This window comes from Ursus arctos, unplaced genomic scaffold, assembly GCF_023065955.2.
Source record: "Ursus arctos isolate Adak ecotype North America unplaced genomic scaffold, UrsArc2.0 scaffold_3, whole genome shotgun sequence".
Classification (NCBI taxonomy): domain Eukaryota; kingdom Metazoa; phylum Chordata; class Mammalia; order Carnivora; family Ursidae; genus Ursus; species Ursus arctos.
Genome location: NW_026622985.1, coordinates 92,731,031 through 92,743,320, shown reverse-complemented (window position 1 = coordinate 92,743,320; position 12,290 = coordinate 92,731,031). Strand labels below are relative to the sequence as shown.

General features: G+C 33.0%; 1 long non-coding RNA gene across 1 annotated transcript in view; it reads left to right on the top strand.

The window, feature by feature from the left end:
- Positions 1–9,422: 9,422 nt before the first annotated feature.
- The window catches only part of LOC123002267 (uncharacterized), a 60,291-nt gene continuing 57,423 nt past the window's right edge, over positions 9,423–12,290 (top strand). Inside the window, exon 1 of the long non-coding RNA XR_006412009.3 lies at positions 9,423–9,559. This is a non-coding gene — a long non-coding RNA (uncharacterized LOC123002267). The remainder of the gene's footprint in view (positions 9,560–12,290) is intronic.

The window sequence follows — 12,290 nt, the reverse complement described above, 5'->3', positions numbered from 1 at the left end:
CATTTTTCCTGAAGGTTCATTTGAAGATAGAAATGTCACTTGCTTTGAGGTTGCTTTTATACTGAAAAGACAAGAAGGGACAAGAGAAGATCAGAAAGGAGGACTTAAGGTATTTTTCTCTCTTTCCCTCACTTGGCTGTATCCTTAAGGGAAATAAATAGAAGATTCCTACTTAAGTTTTCAGGCCCAGCTTGCCATCATATGAAAAGAGACATAAATTTGGTCCATGAATTAACTGTGTGTATTTGACAGGAAGGTCCATTGTGGTTTCTTTCTCTGAAAACTGAGAATAAGCAAGAATTGTTTCTTTTTCTATATCGCAGAATACTCTAGCTCTTTATTTATAGGATTTTGTAATACTTTAAAACAGTGTGATGCTGGACCAAACAGATCAGATTTTATTGTTAATAGTACTGACTGCCAAAAAAGAAAGTTTTTTTTTTTTAAGATTTTATTTATTTATTTGTTTGAGAGAGAGTGAGAGAGGGAGAGCATGAGCATGGTGAAGGGCAGAGAGAGAAGCAGACTCCCCTCTGAGCAGGGAGCCCAATGCAGGACTTGATCCCAGGACTCAGGGATCATGACCTGAGCTGAAGGCAGATGCTTAACTGACTGAGCCACCCAGGTGCCCCAAAAGATTGATTAGTTTACTCATTTAAGTTTTAATGAAGGTTTCATTAATGATCTATTCATCTTTTTAAGCACAATTACTAAAGAATTTTATTTTTAATATTTTAAAATATCATTTGGATTAAACATGTAATTTTAAAATGTATAAATAAACCAAATATATTCATCCATTTTTTCTAGGGCATTAAAGTGTGATTTTTTTGGTCAAATGCAGCTGTAAAAATACAACTTGGAAATTTTACATAAAATTCTGTAAAGTAGAAACCTGTAAATATTTAATAGTAATTAAATAATTACCTAATGGTATGTTAAAGCAGAACAAAGATAAAAAGTTAAGCGGAAAGTAAGTTTATGCTACGTAGGATAACAATACCCAGATGAAATTTCATAACTTACGTTCAAGATAATTTTGCTTTCATTACAATGCGACTTACGATTAAATAATAATATCCACTAATGTGTTTTATTTCAGTGTCACAGCTGAACTAGATTTTCTTCTTAGTGATGTTCATAGCCATGGATGAGGCACCTAACATTACTTTATTAAATTCAAGGCAATGATGACATTATTAATATTCAAAATGAATGTTTAAGAGCCAGAATTTGAACATTTGGTTGTTAAAATACCAATTGAAACTATATTTTGGTTTGTTATTTAGTTTGAAATTTAGGAGGTAAAATATACAATGTATGTGACACATTATGTGACATGAGGTAAACTACTGAGTCTACTTACCCTTAATATGCAAACATAATTGTAAAATACCTAATTATACCAATTAATATATGGACTGTTTTTATATATCTCTAGGATATTGCCTTTTGAGTAGAACACAATATGTTGCTTCATAAAATAGGTAAAGTCTTAACTCCCAAGGACTAGGCACTTGTGTCTGTCTTAATGGTCTTATTACTTTTTCATCTCTGATCGATTTAAACTACAATGCCCTGATTTTAAAAATATATAAAATTTTCACTTGATATTTATAATTTTTATAAACCCACTTCATAAAATTATATTAGAAATAAAATCCTTTCCTCAAGATACCTAAAATATGTAGAAATCTATATTCAAAACATAATTTGTAATACCACTAAATCAGATTATTTGCTATTTGCTGACATGATTTTTTCTGACATTCAAGCATTTCATAAATCAATTTGATGTATGCAAATCAAAATTATTGAATTAACATAAACTGTTAGATGTTACACAAAATATGATACTAGAATGGGAATAGGGAAGCAATTTTTCTCATCATTTAAATTCAGAAAACATGATAAATTACTTTAAAATTTAAATATTGCTTTTATTGTCAGTGTAATACTATTTTAAGTTAAGGTTCTTTTTAAAAGGACTACAAGATGTCCCCCAAACAATTTTTAATAATTAGGAAAAATGAAGAAATTGGTTTTGCCAATGTTTAATATTCCAAAACTTAAAACCAAACCACAGTAAAGGCTAATCAAATCATAATTTATATGTCACAAAAATATTTTAATAATTATATTTAAATGGTAAGTATTGTGAATTTTTTTTTATTGTTTTAAAGGTCTAAGCATATTGCAGCAGAAGTGGTCCATATGCTTTCTGTATAAGGAGTTTCTTAGATTAATACAACATATAAGTTTACTGAGTATTTGCAAAATTTTCTGGAGTTTGTAAAAGCTATAAAGATAAATAGAGTGCATCTGTTTGCCCTCAGTGAGCTCATATATCATGGAAGAAATAAGATAAATGTGTAAACAAACATAACAAAAAGGCACCTCAATATCAATAAATATATACAATAATATAATTCATAGATGGGAAGGATAATTTTTGACATTTTCTGCTTTCATATCATCTGTTATTTAGATGATATGGAAAAGTTAATTAAATTTTAAAGGAAAAAAAATCTCCCATATGCACAGGTGTCTCTATTAATTGATGCCTATGCAACACTTTTCGGTACCTGTCAGTGGCTTGATTTTATTCACCAGGCGATAGCACAGGACGTACGTACCGCTTATCTCTCAGCATTTCTCTGCCAGCAGCAGCACAGTCACCAACATCAATGTGAATAACAATAGCAACAACAGCAAAAACATTCCAAACAACAAGATCTTTGACAAGGGAAGTATTCTGAATGATGATAAAAGCAATAATAAAAATTTAATGCCCAAGCAGATTCTCTTCATTTTTTGACTGTTAAGATTTTTGTCTAGTGTTCTTAAAAACACATTTATTCAAAGTTTGCCTGATCGGTTTATTTTTAAAAACAGCTTTATGAGCTCTAATATATACGGTCTTTCATATTTATAGAGCTTTGCCATCATCACCACAATACAACCTTAGAACACTTCAGTCACTCTGAAAGTCAGTCTCACTGCCTGACTAGTTCTTACACTGCCCTTCTTGAACTCCAAATAATGTGCCTGAGTGGGGACATTTAAAACATTTGGAAATGTTTACAAAAGTGTATATCGGTTTTTAACACACTCTAAAATTCCTACGATAGAACTATTCACTAGCTGAGATACTAAAGTACTTGTAATAATTTTATCGTTCATGGAGTGTGAGTACATGAGGTTATTAAATACAGAATTTTCAGTAATATTTCTTTCAGACCAGCTGAGTGAATACTTTTTTTGTAATTGGTTGACCTTCTGACTAAATATGGTTTGGTATTTACCAGGTGAACACACCGGGTTAAGCACATTGTATTCAAATATGCTAAACAGTTTGTCTTTAATCAAATATCTTACAGCATAAAGTAGTCTTTATTATTAAATAATAATTCAAAAACAGGAACGATTTAAATACCATTTCAATGAATTATGATATCATTTAGTTAGAAAAAACATTACACTAATTAAAAAGCCATCTCTAACATTATTAGGATATATGAGATCGTGGTTGATTTTTTTTTTTTTTTTTTTTTGCCTCCTCTAACACCAAACAGCAATAATATGAACAGGTTTTATTTTAATACGTAACCTACAGTAATGCGAAAAGACAGGTAATAATACGTTTTAGGCATAATATAAAATTTTCAACTATGTCATAATTTTCCCTTAATAATTATTTTAAAATATTCCTAAATTAAGTTGAATCATCATTCAAAATCTGTCATTACAATGTATTTATTAGTAAAATTCAGCGGACTTTTTAAATTTTTTTTAATTTAAAGTTTTTATTTAAATTCTAGTTAACACAGGCTAAAATTGGCTTCAGGTATAGAATTTAATGGTTTATCGCTTACATACAACACCTAGTGCTCATTGCAAGTGCCCTCCTTAATACCCATCACCCATTTAGCCCAATCCCTACCACCTCCTTCCATCAACCCTCAGTTTGTTCTCTATAGTGAGAAGTCTGAAGAGTCTCTTACGGTTTGCCTCCCTTTCTGTTGTTTTCTTTTGTTTTTAAGATTTTGTTTATTAGAGAGCGAGACAGAGAAAGAGAGGATAAACGGGGAGGAGTGGGAGAAACAGTCTCCCCACTGAGCAAGGATCCAGATGCAGGGCTGGATCCTAGGACCCTGGGATCGTGCCCTGAACTGAAGGCAGACACTTAACTGACTGAGCCACCCAGGCACCCCATCCCTCTGGGGTTTTTTTTTTGTTGTTGTTCCCTTTACCCATGTCCATCTGTTTGTTTCTTAAAATCCACATATGAGTGAAATCATATGGAATTTGTCTTTCTCTGACTTATTTTGCTTTGCATAATACCCTCTAGCTTCATCCATGTTGTTGCAATGGCAAGATTTCATTCTTTTTTATGGCTAAGTAATATTCCATTGTGTGTGTGTGTGTGTGTGTGTGTGTGTACACACATCCCCTGCCTCTTCTTTATCCATTTGTCAGTTGATGGACATTTGAGCTCTTTCCATAATTTCGCTATTGTTGATAGTGCTGCTGTAAACATCAGGGTGCATGTGCCCCTTCGAATCTGTATTTCTGTATCTTTTGGGTAAATACCTAGTGGTACAATTGCTGGGTCATAGGGTAGTTCTATTTTTAACATTTTGAGGAACCTCCATACTGTTTTCCAGAATGGCTGCACCAGTGCAGCCTCTCCAACATCTGTTGTTTTCTGTGTTGATTTTAGCCATTTTGACAGGTGTGAGGTGGTATCTCATCATGGTTTTGATTTGTATTTCCTGATGTGGAGTGATGTTGAGCATCTTTTCATGTGTCTGTTTGCCATCTGGATGTCTTCTTTGGAAAAATGTCTGTTTATGTCTTTTGCCCGTTTCTTAAGTGAATTATTTTTGGGGTGTTGATATTAATAACCTCTTTAGAGATTTTGGATACTAACCCTTTCTCAGATATATCATTTGCAAATATCTTCTCCCATTCTGTAGGTTTTTTAGTTTTGTTGATTGTTTCCTTCACTGTGCAGAAGATTTGTATCTTCAGAAAGTCCCAATAGATCATTTTTGCTTTTAGTTCTCTTGCCTCTGGAGATGTGTTTAGTAAGACGTTGCAATGGCTGAGGCCAAAGGGTTGCTGCCTGTGTTCTCCTCTAGGATGGTTTCCTGTCTCACATTTAGGTCTTTCATCCATTTGAGTCTGTTTTTGTGTATGGGGTAAGGAAATGGTCCAGTTTCATTCTCCTGCATGTGACTGTCCCATTTTCTCAGCACCATTTGTTGAAGAGACTTTTTTCCATTGGATATTCTTTCCTGCTTTGTCAAAGATTAGTTGACCATAGAATTGAGGGTCCATTTCTGAGGTCTCCATTCTGTTCCATTGACCGATGTGTCTGTTTTTATGCCAATACCATACTGTCTTGATGATTACAGCTGTGTAATAGAGCTTGAAGTCTGCAATTGTGATGCCACCAGCTTTGGTTTTCTTTTTCCACATTCCTCTGGCTATTTGGGGTCTCTTCTAGTTCCATATAAATTTTAGGGTTATTCTATTTCTGTGAAAAAAAAGTTGATGGTATTTTGATAGGGATTGTATTGAATATGCACATTGCTCTACGTAGCATAGATATTTTAACAATTTTGTTCTTTCAATCCATGAGCATGGGACGTTTTTCCATTTCTTTCAGGAGTTTTGCAGTTTTAGGTTTTATGTTTAAATCTTTAATCTGTTTTGAGTTGATTTTTGTGTGGGGTGTATGATAAGGGTTCAGTTTCATTCTTTTGCATGTGGTTATCCAGTTTTCCCAGCACCATTCTTTTTCCCATCTGTATATATTTAATGACGGTAGTCCATTGTATCCCAAAGAGTTTTCCTTAAAGTACTCTCCCATGGGATAAGCTGACAGGAACATTTTCCAAAGTTTAATAAATTTGGGAAGCCCTACACATTCTTTAGAGATTTTAATTGTACATTTATATATTAAGGCCCTATGCATCCCTGCAGTGAGGAACCCTATGTTACTATTTTATCCTGGTCTTCCAAAGCTAGTTGCTCATAAATTTTTTTAAAAATTTTGTTAAAATGTATTTGCATCCTACAGAGTAATGGTCTATGGAACATATTTTGGGAATCACTGATTTAAACAAAGAATGTAGCAAATGAATGGGTTTTTTCTTTGAGTGGTAATTGGTCTATTTCTGGAATCTTTTTTCTCAATATTTTTCTCTTTTCATTCATTCCACATTGTTTCAGTGACTGTACCTTTATAGAAAATCTTGGCATGAAATAGTATTGGCCTTAATACCTTTGTTGCTCTCTTAAAATATAATTTTAGTTATTTGAGATCTTTTTCATTTTTGTGTAAACTTTAGAAGCAGCCTGACAGTTTTTTCAAAAAGCTACTGAAATTTTGACTAGGGTGAATTGATAGATATATTGAAACATATCTATCTAAAAGTCTATCTATAGATAGATACTAGAGATAGATCAATAGAGAGGGAAAAAATATAAAACCTTGTTTTATATTTTATGTTTATATTAGTTTGTTAGGGCTGCCATAACAAAGTATCACAAAATGAGTGTCTTAACCAACAAAAACGTATTATCTCACAGTTTTGGAGGCCAGAAGTCCAAGATCAAGTTGTTGGCAGGATCATACTTCCTCCGAAGACATGAGGGAAGGATCTTCCACACCTTTTCCCTGGCTTCTGTAAGTTTCTTGTCTTGTGGCATTGTAACTCCAATTTCACATGATGTTCTCTTTTTATGCATGCCTATGTCCAAATTTCCCATTTTATAAGAATACGAGTCCTATAGAATTGGGGGCTTACCTTACTCCAGTATCATCTCATCTTAACTAATTATATCTGCAATGACCCTATTTCTGAGTAAGCAAACATTCTGAGGTACTTGGGATTAAAATTTCAGCATATGAATTTTTAAGGGACATAATTCAACCCAGAACAATGTTGATGTATAGATATCATAGGATTGTCTATGTATCCAATCATGTCATCTTCCAATAATGAGAGTTCAACTTCTTCCTTTACACTTCTTGCCTTTTGTGTCTTTTCTTATCTTACTGTATGACTAGGATTTCCAGTACAATACGGAATAGAAGTGGCAAAGGTCCATATAGATGTCTTCTTTATTTTAGGAGAAAACATTCAATATTTTACCATTAAGTTCAAAATTAGACTCAGGTTTTTCATAGATGTCTTAGATGAATGAAATACCTTCAGTTCCAAATTTGATAAGATTTTTAATCTAGTTTATATTGATTTTTTCAAATACGTTCAAATACACATATGGCAGTTTTGATACAATATTTATAAATTATCCTGTTTTACAGTTGATTTTTAACTGCTGAGCCAAGTTTGTATTCCAGGGATAAATGCACTGACTTTTATATATTGCGTTAATAGGATTTTGAGTTTGATTTGCTAATTTGTAAAGGATTTTGGTGCCTGGGTTCACAAAGATAATGTCTTTATCAGTCCTTACTATGAGGGTAATAATGGCATATATACAAAATGATCTGAAAACAGTTCTGGTCTCTTCTGTTTGATTAAAGGGTTTGTGTGAAATTGCTATAATTTCTTCCATTTATTGTTGATAAAACTTACCATTGAATGTCTTGGTGTGGAATTTTGTTGGTGGGGATATTTTTTTAGCTGAAAGAGTGGTCTTTAATAGATATAAGTATATTGAAATTATCTGTTCAGTTTCCTATTTCAGTTTTGTTTGCTTTTATTTTTTTAGGTAAATAGCCTTTTTTGTTAGAAAGCTCTTCAAAATACTTCTTTACATTTAATGACAGTTTGATTTTTGGTATTATCATTCATTGAATATAGTGGTAAGTTCTCTTTATTTTTTATTTCCAAACAGCCTTACTAAGAGTTTATAAATTTAATTAAAATCTCAAATACCATTATTTTCACATTATTGGTTTTCTTGGTATGTTATCTGTTGTGTTACTTTACTCCTTTGTGATTGTGTTTAATTTGGCCTTCTGTTTTTTCTAGCATCTGAAGTGGAAGCATAAGTCGTTGATTTAACTTTGCTAAGTAGACTTCTGCAATGCATTTCCTTGTAATAACTGCTTTGGCTGGGATCTACAAATTTTAATATGATGTGTTTTCAGCTCAGCAAGTCCAAAATATTTGTTTCCCTTTGTGATTCCTTTTTTGATCCTTGTAGTACTTGGAAGTGTGCTGTTCAGTTTCAAAACATTTTAGGATTTTGCAGATATTCTTATTCATAATTTAATACTGTTATTGTTATAAAACTTACTCTATATGGTATTACTACTTTGAAAAGTATAGACCCTTGTCTTTTGGCCCAGCCAATGGACTGTATTGGTTAATATTCCATGTGCACTTAAAGCATATGCGTTATGCCGTTGTTGGGTATAATAATTTCTAACAATCAATTTTGTGGAAACATCTAAGTGTTCATCAATGGATGAATTAAGAAAACGTGGTGTGTGTGTATGTGTGTGTAAAATGTAATATTCAGCCATGAGGAAGAAATCCTGCCACTTGGGATAACATGAATGGACCTTGAGGTCATTATGGTGAGGTAAGTCAGAAAGAGAAAGATAAATACTGTATGATATCGCTTATATATAAAATACAAAAAAGCCAGACTCATAAAAATGGAGTAAAATGGTGGTTACCAGATGCTTGTGGGTGGGAGAATGCAAGATTGTTTAAGGGTACAGATTTGCAATAGTAGATATAAGTCCTGGAGATCTAATTCAAAGTATAGTCAAATATAGACAACAGTATTATAATTTTTAAAATGTAATAAAGTGATGGACATGCTATCACTGTATAAAATATATCAATTTTGTCAAATTTGTTGGCAATATGGTTCAAATCACATCCTTACTAGTTCCATCAGTTACTGAGGAAGGGGTGTTAAAATATCCAATTATGATTGTAGGTATATATATATATATATATATATATATATATATATATACATCTTTCTTTGACTTTGTTAGTGTTTTCTAGATATATTTTGAAGTTTTTGCTTTAGGTGCCTCTTCATTTAGGGTTAAGTGTTCTTGGCGAATTAATTATCATTATGGAATGTCTCTTTTTATCACTGATAATACTGTTTTAAAACCTCCATATCAGAAACGAACATAGCTATCCTAGCTTGTTTTATGCTTATTGTGATGGTTGATTTTTTTTGTCAACTTGACTGGACCATGAGGTGCCCAGATATTTTGTCATACATTATTCCTGGTGTGCCTGTGAGGATGTTGCTGGATGAGATTAATCAGTAGAATGAGTAAAGCAGATTGCTCCCCCAAATGTGGGCCTCAATTATGAGAAGGGCTGACCCTCCTCCTGCTTTACCGTTTTTGAGTAGGGACATTGTTTTTTCCTGCCTTTTTTTTTTTTTTTAATATTTTATTTATTTAGAGGGAGTGAGCCTGAGTTGCAAGAGGGGCAGAAGGAAAGGAAGAATCTCAAGCAGACTCCACACTGCGTGCAGAGCCCCATTAGGGATTCAGTCTCACGACCCCAAGATCATGACCTGAGATGAAATCACAAGTTGGGTAGGTTAACCAACTGAGCCACCCAGGCTCAGTTTGCCTATTATGGCAAATGTTTAGTCATTTAAAAATAAATAAGGACTGACATTGTTGAGTTTAAGTCTACCATGTTAGTATTTGTTGTGTATTTTTCCCATTTGTGCTTTGTTCCTTTGTTCCTAACTTCTTTTAGGTGTTTTGAATACTTTCCTAGTATTCTCCTTTATATTCTCCATGTCCTTTTAGCTATATTTATTTTATGTTAATATTGATCTAAAGATTTAAATATTCATCTTGCACTTATAATTTTAAATGAATAAAATAGTCTAATTACACACCTCATTTATGTTTTATGCTGTTTTTGTCACTTGTTTTACTTATAAAATGATGGTATTTTGCCTAAAGTAGTAAGTTGCTTTTGAAAAAAAAATACAGAATATTTTTATGTATGTATAATCACCTTTTATTCTTTATCTTAAGCTTTCAATGTGATATCATCATCTTTTTCCGTGAAAAACTTTTCATGCTATATGTGGATATATATGTCTTCTGGAGACAGTATCTCTCATTTTTGTGTTTCTGGAAATGTCTTAATTTTTCTTGCATTTAGAAGAGAATTTCTGCTGTATGAAGAATCCTGAGTCAGCACTCTATCATTTTGAGAAGTCATCCATCTGTCCTTAATTGTATGCTTTTGTTTAATATGACCACCCTCAATGTAACTGTTTTTAAAAGTTACTCCTTTATCGTTCCTCTTCACAAGTAACTACAATATGCTTTATTATGGTTTTCCCTGAATTTATCCTGCTTAGGATTCTGTTGGCTCTTAGGTTTGAGGATTGATGTGATTAATTTTGTAAAATCTTAGTCATTATCCTCTTCTTCTGGCATCCCAGTTACATTTTATATTTAATGTTCAAAAGTCTCATATTGGTATATTTCCTTAATTTTATTTTACTTTTATCTGTAATGACCTTTCTTCTAACTCATGGCCTCTTTCCTCTGCTGTCTTCAATCTACTACTGTTAAGACCACCAAATGAATTATTATTTCTGATATACTGTTTTTCATTTTCATTTTTTGAGAGGGAAGTTTCATTTAACATTTATCATAGTTACTTGAAAGTCTCATATGGGTATTTGTGAGTCTGCTTTTATTGACTGTTTTTTTCCTTAATCATGTATAACACTTTCTTTCCCTTTATAATCACTTAAGTAATATTTATCTTGAGGAAAGACACATTAGTATTATCATGTCACAGCTCTGAGTTAAAGTTAATCTGCAGTGATTAGGGTCTAAATTTCGTTGCAGGTTTAATTGGATTAATTGTTCCAGGTGTGAATATTTTGACGTCATGAATTATGGCAATTCCTGAGAGGGACTTGAGATCTTAGAACCAGTAAGACTCCAGAGATCTCTTTTTGCTTTATATATCAGGTGCCAGCTTTGCAAATTATGGTGAATTCTCCTATTTTTCAATGTAATGATCAGGTTTTACATCACTAGGGAATTTTCTTTGCTCTCTAACTGTATTCTAATCTTTCTACATCTTGTTAGGTCTCCCACCATCCTGTGGCACTGCCCACAGACTTGGGAGATTTACTGCAGTGCCCTCAGTGGAGAGTCTCAGATTTCTGTTTTGCTCATGTGCTCTACCACCATCTTATATATTCAAGTATTTCATGTTCTCTCCTTTCTTTCCACTTCTCACCACTTCTTCCTTCCCTATGTGTACCCTTCCCTAGTTTATCAGTGTTGTATTTTCATGCCCACTCGTGCTTCTGCAACACCATCAAGTTCATGGCTCATGTAGTTAAGTTCCATGGATCATGCAGAATGTTCAAACATTACTCAAACAATTAAGAGAGTCCAATTGCTTACACACAGCCACTCTTACATAAAGCAGCTCTTACTACTTATCTGGTATCTGAAATTCCTGGGGCCTCTGATGTTCCTACTTTAAAATGACACTTCTGTTTTTTTCATCCAAAACATCTTTGCCTTAATATTTTGGTCTTCTCGCCACTGTTATATTTTGCATTATATACAGAATCATGGAAATTGCTCTAGCATTTCACTTCTCCTAAAATAGTATATAAATTCTTAAGGAGGATAACCATTTTTCTTTCTCTTGAGTGCCCACCCCCCCACACACACACGTAATTTCCTCTTTAGAGGGTAGAAAAAGGTAAAATACTGAACTGATATAGAGGAAAGACTGTGAACACTTACAGCTGTATTTGTTTATCCTGCTGTGCTATAATCCTTTGTATACGCTGCTCTATATATGGCTTACACTTTCTGCTATATTTTCCCCTCGTGTTTGAGTAATTATATGTAACTACTTGTCTATAATCATATCCCCTTTTAAAATGTGATCTCATTTATGGTAAACAAGGTATCTCTGTCATTTGTGTAAGTACAAGCCATTTCACAGTGCTTCACAGTAAGTGATGGGCAAATGCTTGCTGAACAGAATTTCATTAAATTGTGCAGTTTGAGGAGCTATAAACAATGGTAGAAAGTATGATAGTATCAGCTGGTAGATAGATGGTATCAGAGCTATCTGCTAAGTCCTTTTTGTTATGTTTTCCTTTTTGTTATTGCTCTATAATTGTTTCCCCTCAAAATTCCAGATGTTACATTTAATGCTAGTATGCTTTCAGTTGAAGATTATACCTCATATTAAGTGAGAAGTGATTATATATGAAAGGAATTAGATAAGGAGCTGCAGCTCAGAAAATAGAGCAATACT